Source organism: Cyprinodon tularosa, unplaced genomic scaffold, assembly GCF_016077235.1.
Source record: "Cyprinodon tularosa strain WSP-4 unplaced genomic scaffold, ASM1607723v1 ctg50, whole genome shotgun sequence".
NCBI lineage: Eukaryota > Metazoa > Chordata > Actinopteri > Cyprinodontiformes > Cyprinodontidae > Cyprinodon > Cyprinodon tularosa.
Genome location: NW_024039230.1, coordinates 1,038,889 through 1,051,682, shown reverse-complemented (window position 1 = coordinate 1,051,682; position 12,794 = coordinate 1,038,889).

Genomic DNA, 12,794 nt, shown 5'->3' with positions numbered 1-12,794 from the left:
ATATCTCACACCAAATCAATAACATCACCTTCTGCAACAAACAATCTTCAACTAATGACCCCTCAAATCAAGATGTTATTAAAAGGGCCTCAAAAGAACAGTTTGGTTCTCCAAAGTGCTCTTGTGAGTGACATTAAAAGATGCTCAAAAGTTAGAGTTGTGATCCCCAGCGGAACTGCTCTCTGTCACCCTTCCTGGTGAGAAATTGTGCGTTTGCATATTCCTTGTCACTGGTAGCATAAGTTAAAGGACCCCTGAGGACAGTATTAGTCACTCCTTGCCTTGTGGAGTGGAGTAAATTAAAGCAGGGATTAGGGCAGGCAAAATTGTAGATGACAAGCAAGGCGATGGCAGCCACATCAAGTGCTCTTTAGGCCCATATGTCTTCATGAGGCACCACATTGGGGGCCACTGATGAGGCCACTGCACAGCAGTCCAGCCTATTCAAGCTGAAACTGAAAAAAAAGCTTACCATGTTCTTTCATGTGCTTAAGTTACTGCTTTTTAGTTAAATTTAACATAAAATATGCTAAGGAATATCACCAATAAGACACAAAATATTTAAAAATGTCTTTGGCTCAATCAATCAATCAATCAATCAATAAATAAATAAATGAATCAATCATAGTGAGCAAGGGGTCCAAATGCAAATAAAAGATTTCAGCACAGTAAAAAAATTCAGGGTAAACAAAAATTAGATCAATACACTAGCATAAAAAAATACACAAGAAAAAAAAATGTAGGCCTAGTTAAGGGGACATGCTGCAGTCACAAAAAAATACAGAACAACAAACGGGAAAGATAAAACTCGATGCAACACACATAACACTTGCAAAGAAAAATACTGCAAAATGTTCCAAATAGCAACATTTTCCAAAACAATGTAAGCAAAAGGTACACTGTGATAAAGAAACACTGTGTAAAGTTTGACCTAAGTATAAACTTAATTTGAAATGTCAAATGATTTTTCAGGTCAATATTTAGCACTTCGCACTTATTGATGCTCGTTGCAGGCTGCAATTCTCAAAAGCGAACCCATTGAGAGCGTTAGATATTTCACTGAACAAGTCTTGTGACTCAGAGCGCCACTATGTGGCAGCTTGAGTTCCCCAAAAACACAAGGGTTAACTAACCTAAAAGTTGCTGCTAGGCAACAAAACAGAATGACTATTACCTGACATAGCTATTTTTGGTTCTCTGATGTGGATTTTAATCTAGATTGGTAAATTTGGCCCTTTACTTACGTATAATCTATGTCCTCTTGACTTGCTAGTGCAAAATGGTCTGCTATCATATTCCAAAGCACTGAGGGGGATTATTGAATTTTACAACAGTGTGTTTCCAATTGTTTATAGGGGCTAAACCCGACGTTACAGATTTATCACCCCCAGTAGCCAAAAGTTACACAGCTCTGCATAAGGGGAGTATAGGCTTAGTGGTTAGAGCATATAGCTTGGTATCCAGAGGTTCTGAGTTCGAGCCCCACTCTTACAGCCTGCACTCTGGGTCTCTGAGCAAGACCCTTAACCCCACACTGCTCCCAGGGCGCCTCATGATGGAAGCTGACTCTTTCCCAAGGAGATGGGTTAAATGCAGAGGTAAATTTCTCCAATGTGAGATCAATAAAGTTCAATTATTTTATAAAAGAAGAGCTCTGGATGACTAGGAAACGGCAATCATCAACAATGTTGTAACGCAAGCTCTATTGTCTTCCTGTGCTTTTATTGCATGTAATGAATGTTGGTCAATGGCACTGCATGGAGACACACCAACAATCACTAATATTATCTTAATGTATCAATGCATTTTAAGATTTCAATCATGAAAATTGTTTATTTTTATCAGCTGGCCGATATTTTAAACTGTGGCAACAGATTAAGTTTATAGTTTTTTGTTATAAGGACAATGGCAAATATAGGAAGATTGATTCATTTGTGGAATTTGTGATCTGATCGAATTGTAAAGTGCCTTGAGATGACATGTGTTGTGAATTGGTGCTATATAGATAAACCAAATTGAATTGAAAAGACTGTCATCATGTCATAATGGCAATAAGCCATATAGTCTGAGTTAGCAACCCATTCCTCACTTTCTAAATTCAACCATTTTGTTCAATCTATGCATGAGCTCTGTGGGAGCTGATCAGTGGGTGCTCAAATGAAAGTCACTCCTCTGTCCTACAGAGAGGTCAAGCTTTTACACCTGGCCATAACTGCATGAGGCCATACTGTTAGCACTGCTTTGGGAATGACTGTCAGATAAGGAACTGCATTATTTAGATATTGGGATCACACCAGCAGAGGAGTAGCTTAGCAGAAAAACACAACACAATAATAATAAAAATGCTGCATATATATACATTTATACAAAATGTTTCTTGTACCTTGTACCTTGTACCTTGTACACTAAAAAGTGTCACATCTTATTAAGTTAAAACTTTGATGTACTTTATTAGGATTTTATGCAAACAGAAAACATTTTCTTATTTAAAAGTAAAAAGGAAAAATATCTATGGTTACCAGTACCGTTTAGAGATTGAAAATATATAGGATGTTTTGTACATTCATGGGTACCTGTATTCATAAAACCCTAAGTCAATCAAAATCAGTAACAAATAAATATGAGTATATGTGTAATTTGCTGAATCACTTTAAATTACATTGCTGAATTAATGTTGTGTTCTATGGAGTTCTTAAAAGTTTCATTATACCAGTTTCACTAGTCTCTGTTATGTGTGTGTTTAGTTCAGACCGTAATTTCTTCCATTGCTGGACCCAGCTCTTGATACCTAGAAAATACATCAATCCAGATGAAGAAGATAATCTGATTATGTGCAGTTGAACTGAACATGCTTTATGCATCTAACTCTGAATTCATCAGCCCTATGTTGAAAGATGGGGGCGGTAGCTTCATGATGAGGGATATTGGTTAGAGTTAAATAGTAGACAATGCTCAAAAAGAACATGATAAGGCTAAAATATATTTAGGAGTGTGGTGGCAGCTGAATATTCAGCACAACAGAATTCCTTAAAATAGATATGTAAAATGGTTTAGATTACTATTTATGTTGCACATTTTCAAAGAATATTGTGCAGAGCTCTACAAAGAAATGTAAAGTTGGTATAGGTATATTTTTTCTCTCAGAGTATCAGACTTCTTGGTAGTCTACTACACAAAATATCAATAAAATAAACTCTAATTGAAAATAGATGGAATCACCATCAGAATATGACAGGTCCAAAGAGGTATGATTACTTTTGCAAGGTCCAATAGCTTACAGACTTAAATAAACTTTTCCTAATGCAAGACTTAATGCCAGCCATTCACCAGAGGATGGCAGAATGGTTGATAAATCCAGCTTCATACAGCTTTGATTCTGACTGTGCCTGCCTTGGGTGCAGGGGAGGGCTTAAACAGTGAGATTTGGGGCCCATTAAGCACTACAAACCTTATTAGTTTTTCAGTTCCACACCTCTCTTGAAATCATTATACAATCTATGAATTGTGAGAAAGGAAGGAAACAGCAGAGAAATCTACTTCCAAAAGGAAATGTTGCAACGCTTTAAAAAAAATACCTCTAATCTTTTACAAAAGTTTTAACGGACAGGTTTGACGCTAATTCTCAGACTCTAATAAATAAGACTACATATACACCTACACACGAAATCCGTCCGTTCCATTCTGATAATCTAACCTGACAACCATGTCGGTAATGAACAGATACCTGTAAAGTTAAAGATTAACTTATTGAGTATTTTTAAAGCTATCCATTGTAGCACTAGAGATAAGGGTAAATCAAGTCTTAGCAGTGAGTGCCTCCAGCATTTTATATATATATAAAAAAAAATTAATAATTAGTCAATGGGCTGGTCACTTTTCAGCTGTATTTATCTCTCCATCTGGGTGTGGTTTCTAGATCTTTTGAGCCGTCTGTGGAGCTAAACCCTGTGTATGGTATGATCCTTTTGGCAGCTAAACATGCTGCACGCTAATGAAGAGGTAATGAGCCAGCAGATCCCTGCTATCTGAATGGGGGCCACAGTGCAAAAGTTTACGTTCCCAGGACATGGAGGGAGAGCATGCCGTACAAGCTGCAGGATGAAAGCTAGGCCTGAGTCGGCCGCATAGATCTACAGCCACAGAGGGGATTACTGACACCTACTTCCAGCTTAAGCTGGAGTTTTTGAAGTTTGGGCATAGAAGGGGAGGGATCCCTTTGGCAGAGTCCTGTTTGATTCTGGTGGGAGTCCATCCCTAATCCCCCCTTCCAGTTCTCACCTTCTGCCTGATCCACTGCAGCCTCTCATCCCCGTGGTCCAGGATCATTATCCACCTTGGCCAAGGGGCTCCCCCTCATTAATTTCCCTAAGCAGATTACAGAGTGTGTGTTTGTTGTTGTTGTTTGAGCCATCTGATTTGCCTAAGCCCTTTGTTTTTTCATCTGGTTTACACTTTAATGCCCCCCGAATGAGTTTCAATGATGGGGAGGATCAACCTGACCCACTGGCAATGCAGCAGAGAATTTAAGAGAAGTGGGACTAACCAAGGGGATGGATGAGTGAAGGAGTGCATCTCATTTCTCTCTACTGCAGATTTAGTTGTTTAGAAGGAAAAGACAGGTCTTGATTTAGCCTCAACTTATCTCCTCAGAGTGGGGCTAAATACTAGATATAGGACTGGATAAACGGCTGCAAGAGCTCAACCAACAAAGAAGCAGGTCCCAAGCTAAATGAGACATAACTATCCCCTCTGTCCAAATACCTCTTCGAAAAATTTACCTTCAGATTAACATTGTCAGTTGGCAGGCCACACAAACTGGAGGTGGGGGGTTAGTCCACAATGACTGCTTGGTCACTTTAGTTGTTCTGTCTTCTCTGTGTGACATCTCATTAGTGAGATGAACACAGCCTGACTTGGGTCCAACGGCACTTGGCAGTCCAGTAGATATAGACTACTGTCTGACACACCTCTCACACATCATTATTGGCTATTAACCACTTCAAGATAAATGTCACTTCATTCTTCCATCTCTTCATAAGCAAAAATTCCACAAATGGGTGGATTTACTTATATAATGCAGATCTATTGGACAAATATCACTGATTTTGTTACCAATCAATATAGAATTGGGAAAAGTATAATTTTTATATATATATTTGAGAAAAACAAATATGATAAGATTTCAGGGGTGTGGAAACATCCTGGATTGTCATCCCTGTATGGCTAAAGTGTCCACTGTCAGTACCTGATCTGTACCGGTAACTAACTGCATTGTGTACCGGTAGTTCTGTTGTACAACACCCTTGGTGGTTAAATTTTCATGTCCATAAAGTTTCTCCTCAGTTTAGCTGCTTTCTTTGCTTTATTCACATACTACCAGGTGACATAAGCTTTTCTCAACCCACAGAGATTATATTATATATGACACATAGGAGAAAAGGTTTAAAATGTTAACAATTATGAACATAAAGACAGAAATTACCAGAAAACACATAATATAAATAATGGGAGCCCCTATTATAATAGTAATATGCTAGTTACACTTTTAACTGTAAATACAATCTGACTAAATACCAACAAAACTAGACCCACCTTGGTTAAAACTAACTATTATAAACAGTCATGAATTGAGCTGTTTTTTTTAACAGACTGCTGTAGCAAAGAAATGTTACTGAGCTCATTAGGAGCAGCAGCAGGAGAACGACTGCTGCATCCATCTTCTCCAGTAGAGAAGGACATGAGAAGGTTTTACATAAATACCATCTACTGAGCATTCAATTATGGCCTTTCTGTGCAAACCTCAAACGTGGGCTTATAGAGTCTATCTGTGTTTAATGTGGTTAGTGTTATCGATGCACATTTGCTTAGGAGATCAGACAGAGCTAAGTTCCAAATAGAGGTTTCATTTTTTGCATAAAACTATCATTCTCCATCAGTGCTCAGCTTAGGGAGAAACCACAATTGCATGGCTGCTTTGATCTGATGAATCATTGACAGATACAGAACTACCTACCTGTTTTTTTTTTTTTTTTTTTTTTTTTTTGGATGGCCTTGAAGTGACTAAGATGGTAATATTTCAGCTTTTGTCAAAGTTCTTCAGTTGCAGTTTTAATATCAATTTATTGAATTATTAAGTCATAAACACAATAGAGGGCATTGAACTCTCACTGAAGATATGCTGACATGTTGTAAATTTTAGCTTTATAGATTTGCCATTAGATCTAGGAAGATAAGTTTAAAATGTAAATTCCAATATGAATTAAAGAGTAGTGGAGGCACTACTGTAAATGAACAAGGTTAGGGAAGGGTACAGCATATTCCACCAACAATTATAGAGATTGACCATTTCTCACTTAATGTCTAAAGAAAACTTTTTGTTTTATTTACAAATGATCAGACAGCCAGTTTCAGTATAAAAAAAGAAAAGAAAATAAGTGATCTTGTTTTTTTTTTACATCAGAATCACAATTTTTTTTTCTAGTCTGCCCTTTCCATTAATTCTGACCAGCATTTCTTTTGCTCTCGAACAAAAGTTTGCCCACAACATGATGCTTCCCTTACCATGTTGAAACATGGTAAGGGAAGCATCATGGAAGTGTTTTCAAGATGACATTAGGTGAATTTCTACCACACACTGCATTAGTTACATATTAGTCATTTTTATGTTTTAGAAAGAAATAGAAATTAAAAGTGTAGGTGGCAACACGACTTTTACAATGTTTATTTACCCAAAGATGGTTTAATCTTTTGGAGAAAAAGGAAAATGACATTGTGAGACTCGTGGAAAAATAGTTGAGTAAACACAGTTTTGTTAAACCTATAATGTACACAATTTACCACTGAGCTGCACCTGGAAAACGTTGTGGTTTGTTTTGCCCCGACCAGCAATCAAAGAATTATGTCTGTGTATATCTTCTCATTGTAGCGTCAAAGTGGCACGTTTGAATCACACACAGACCTCTACTGCATGTGGCAACGGAACCTAGGAATTTTTGTCTCAGTTTAGACTAGGACATAAATACACAACAACACAAGCATAAACTGTGATTTATGCATGTGTAAGCAAAGTATTTGTAAATGGCTCCCGTTTGTCTTAACTGCAAGTCTGGAGTGCTGACCACATCTGTGTTCTATAACCTGCTTATTTTCTTCCATGAGCAATATGCTTTGTTTATCTCCATCTAGATCTAGACAAAACATTTTTTCTTTCCCATTTATTTACCAAAATGATTATTTAAAGCATGTCAGCTAAGTAAAAAACAACAAAAAACAACAGCAATAGAAAAAAAAAGAACCTTATTTTGATTACATCAGCACCATGTGGTTTGGCTGATATGCACGTAACAAAGGTATAACATGGATGGATACTATCAATAATGTCTATAATCATCATAGCTTAAATAAATAAAAAGTTATTGTTCAATGTATTTTTGATTATTACATTAACCTAAAACAGTACTTATGATCGCTCTCTCTTTAGACAATCATCATCTGAAAGGTTTCCTTAGTTATGATCTGTTAGTTTCTACCTTCTTAAAAAAATTCAGGATTATGCTCAACATCTGGTTGAGCTCTTTTTCAGATGAACATCCTGCTGTGAGCATTTATTTTCCATGACATCCTCTGTACTAAGTATGTACCTAATGTATTTGAGATTGGCCATAACTGTCCTTATTTTTTATTTCTTATTTTTACAATATTTTATGTCCCTGTTACTACAAAACATTTACTACATAAAACATGACAAATGCATTTGACTAGGTTGTAAGTCTTTGGTTTGTCAAATATACAATGTAGTGCTTGAGTCTGATAAAACCTACTTATGTATGGCAAAACAGACCGTCTGTTTCTTTTAACGCCTTAAAGTGTTAGCAAAAGGTTTGCATTAACCAAGACTTAGCTTGTCAGATTCCTCTGCTTAAAAAGAGTGACATTGGAGGGAGTGGGTTAGGGTTGACCAGTAACCACACTGGGTTTAGTGGTAGAGAGAAGCTGCAGGCGTTGCCATGTGCTCCCTCACTGCCTTACACCGCATATCCCGCAAATTCTGTAAATTCTGAATGGAAATCAGTAGTCATGGATATTTAATAAGTGCCACTGCTTTGTGTTTACCCACAGAGCCCAGGCCTGTTGCTGGGAGGCACATGTGTGATGATTTACCCACAGACACTCATCGAGCTTTTGCTAAGGCAGACAGAGGGAAGTCCCTCTTAATGCTGCCTTTTTCTGTGCCAGAGAAGGAGCTGTGACCCCAGGGGCTGTGCTGCTCCAACCAATATAGACTCTGTACGTCCTGAGGGGGAATAATATGTAGGGCCGGTCCAATCCCGTTTCATTTCCCCTCCCTCCTTTTCCTCTCTTTACCTCCCTTCAAAGGCCGTGCTCAGCTGCGCCTGCCAGGCTACAGAGCTCTTTGAGTTAAAAGGACAGAGATACTCATTTGAAATCGAAGCCTTTGCTCCCTTGTTCCCATTTTCAGGGACTGGCTTGTGCTGGCCGTGCCACACTGTGCAGTGCTCTGCCATGACAACTAAATAGGCCCCCTAATACCACTTCATAAAGCAAAGGAGTGTCCTCCAGGCAAAGAGCTGTAAATTAAAGGCATAAATGTTGCCTTCTAGTAAGCGCAAAGAGTGAACCTTCCGTTAAAATGACAGGAATGGCTTAACAGAGCAGGCTAAATGATACCTTTAGCAGACATAATTTATAGGGGCATTCTGTGGTGAGAAATAAACGGATCTTCTGGTTATAAAGAACATGTTGCTTTGTGTGTGTGTTTAGGTTTCTGTGGGTGTGTGTGAGTGAAGGCAATGGTTTTATCAACAAGTATAAAAGAAAATGTCAGCTACTGGGTGAAAATAGAGATAAATGATGTTTTTTTGTTGTTAAGTGGGAACTGACAATGGTAGAGAAGTTTAACCTGAGGTATGTGTTGACAACACTACAAAGTACGCCCACTCACCCAGCAGGTGAGATATATTTATGTCTGTCATTTTCTGTGGTATATATATATATATATATATATATATATATATATATATATATATATATATATATATATATATATACATACATTCATCACTTATTTCTAGCAAATGGAAAAGAAGTGGGTATTACAATTTTAACTGTCATCACACATCACTGTCCATCATAGCCACACAAACAGTTTTTGTTAGTCTCAAAAACCTTTCAGCTGTCCTGCCCACCAGTTTGCTTGTCATTATTCATTTTCTGAAAGGAGGAACTCAAAAAGATGACAATAAAGGAGAGAAAATAAACAATATATATATATATATATATTTATATATTTTTTTTAACATCTCTGAGGCCCCATCCACACGAAGACGAACCCTGGCCTAAACGCACAAATTTTTCACCAAACCAGCCTCTCATCCACACGAAGCCGGCGTTTCGGGGGTCTGTAAACGATCTTTTTTTTATTTAGCCTTCAGAGTGGGAAGATTTCGAAACGCAGTTTTCGCGTTTCCATCTTTACGCTCTAACCGCATATTTTTTTTTACACGCATGCATACACGCCTCTAAACACGCATGCGCGACCAGTATCACAACAACAATGGCGCCGTTGCTGCTAATGCTACTCACCCTGCTGTCGGGCTTACAACAGAATCTTCTTCTTCTGGAATATCTCCAGGAAGAACAGAGCAATATCGACGACATAGTTCAGCACCTGAATTTGACTGAACCACGAAAATGGACCCGCAGGGCAACCATGTATAAATATTAGTGCGCATGCCCAACATTTCGTCGCCTATTTTTGCTTTGGCACCACAGCGCCACTTACAGGCCTGGCATACATTTTGCAGCGTTTTCATGCATTCGTGTGGACGCTCACATTTATTTTACGTCTCCGTCTTTACGGCAAACGTTTTGGAAAATATCAGCGTTTTGTGTTCGTTTTGACTTCGTGTGGACGGGGCCTAAATAAATGATGATTAGAAACTGGATTATTTGGACTTGGTTGCTTTTTTTATAGACAATAGAAAACTTAACAGCTTCATTTAAAAAATCTGATTAGAAAAGGTGAATACCAGAGCAGTCAATAAGAGCTTTTCTGACTTCAGAAACCATTACTAACTCAGGACACTGAAGATTATATTAGTACCAATAGGTTTGAGTGTTAAGATGTCTCAGAATGAAACTAGGAGAGCCTAAATAGGGTTGTAATATTTATGAAACACCTGTAGGGTGTGGTAACACTGCCACAGACGTAAAGAGGGCAGAAGAAGGAAGAGCAGGGTGAAAATAACAAACCAAGAAGTTAGAAAAGAGGCCCCTGTGTGGATTGCTTATGAGGGGGTCCACATAAATGCTACAGAAGAGTAAAATGTGTTGGTGTGAAGTCCAAAGCAAAAATTGATAGCTTATGAAACTCGAATGCAGCTCTGATGTTTTCCAATGTTGTTGTCTGTGTTTGCGCATGTGTGATAATAGGGAGGAGAGTCCTGTGCAAACCAGCCAATTTATTGCCAGTAATGTGGATTGGGCTGTCCATTTCACCTTTGCCTTCTGGAAGCAGGTTTGTATATATTTTCTAAAGATTCCTGAGGACAGGAACCCCTGGTGACTTGATTATTCAAGATAAGCTTTTTTGAAAAATAAATAAGACATAATTTTTAAGATAACAGAGAGGAAGACATTCTGCAAACAATTTGGAGAAAGATAACACTTCAAAAAATTAGGCTACATTCCAAAATTACTTAACAGAGCACAGCACTTACTCATCTACAGTGTTTTATAAATGTCAAACAATGTGGGGAGAGTATGATGGTCTGGGGATTCTTCAGGTCATGGAGGATTTCTTATAATTGATGGAACTACAAATTGAAATGCTCGCAGAAATGATCAAAGATTTAGCCATCGATTTCTAAACTTTACCTCTAAGGCCTCAAGGGATTCTCTTAAAATGTGTGGCAGGAATATTCTGCTCAAATCAATTGGAGTCTTTTCACCTGTTACAAACTCTATGTAAACAATCTTAGCATCAAAATACTGTAAACCAGACACTTAGGAATTTCTATAAGAGATTTAAGTATCACAGCAGCTGTTACTGTTTCAGAGACAATGAGGATAGAATATAGAAAAAAGGAGGCTGTACTCTAAATTAATAGGCAGTAGCTATTGGCTAAGCTTTTGACTATCTGTATATGCTCTTTATCCTTTTTGACATGAAAACCAGCTCTTTGTTTCTCAGACAGACTTATCTATGGAGTTAGTTTACTGTTACCATTTCTATCATATAAACTATCTATGGATCAGTGCTTCTCTGTTCCTTCTGTATGTCTGTTTCTGTCTCCTTCAACCCCAGTCGGCCTCAGCAGAAGGTTGTTCACACTGCTGGAGGTTAAAAGGGATGTTTTTCATCCCCACTGTTTCTGTATGCATGCTCGATATACAGTAAGGGATTGCTGAAGAGTAAAAGACACAATGCAATCAGCTAGGTTTTCTTAGATCGAAACTTTAAATGGCTTTGTCTCTATGATTTTATGAAAGTATTAACTACAGATGAAATGTGTTGTGAATTGGAAAATTTAATTACATACTATACGTACCTTTCAAAATGATAAAGAATGAGTTCACAGACATTTGAAAACCTTAGATCCCTTTTTCTCTGCAAACATTCATTCGGCTGAAACTAAAACAGAGGTTTTAGTAAACACATATTTATGACAAAATGTCGCACACCTTTAACCATCTATAAAAATAGTTATCTTGTGTTTTTTTTTTTTACTAGAAAAATTTATTTGAATTCTATTTACATTTATTAAATATCAAATGTAATATTTTGAAAACACACATGTTTAGTACCTCAATGAGCTTCTCTTTAAGCTCATTGAGGTACTAAACATTCATCTCAGAAAAATATTACTCAGCCTACAAAAATTAGAATATCCCGATTTCAGCTGCTTTTATTGGAATATTTCCCTTCAAAAATATCATAATTCAAAACCTGCATATTGATTTTTACTTCATCGATATCTTGTGAATATTCTGAAAAACAAAACAAAAAAGATATCTCTATCCATGAAGACATAATTCAAAAATTTCTTTCATTTTTTACCATGTTGTTTTGCTTTTTCCAGCAATCAAAATGCCTAAGTCTTGTGCTTATGGTGACTGAGGCAAGAAAGAAGAGCAGACTGACCTACCATAGAAGGATGCTGGGTATCTCTGAGGGCATGTTTGGTTTTGTAATTTCACCCTTGGAATTTGTGATTACAAACGGGACAACTTTTTTTAATTTTCTCTTTTGTCTGGATTCAGCTGGCTGACAGTCTGCCCCAGCAGCCAGGCCTTTTAATCAATCACCTAGATAATCAAATGTCACTGGGTATCTGCTCCATGTAATTACTTTTGCAATTAAAAATCAATCTCCAGTCACCCCATCTAATTAGAGGGATGGGCAGATCTTCATCTAGATTGACTTTATAATACATATTGACTTCAAATGCCACAACATTGCCATATTCTCTCATTTTCATGCATTGTCGCATCAAAACCAAATGCCAGAGATTATGGGGACATGCAACACGGGGTTGTTCCAATTCTGTGTACGAGGAAAAGGTCTGCTGTTTAGGAAAGGTTCACCTTGCTTGCATGTCTGTACTGACAGGACCCATTCTCTCGACTCAAATTGAAAGGGGAAGAGAGATACATGGAGGTCCAAAAAATCACATGAAAGACACCAACTACACAATGAAGTCTTTTCCCATAAAACATTTTCTCATCCCAGTCATTTATTAGGGTTACGATGCTTTGCAAAAACTGTTTCTTCA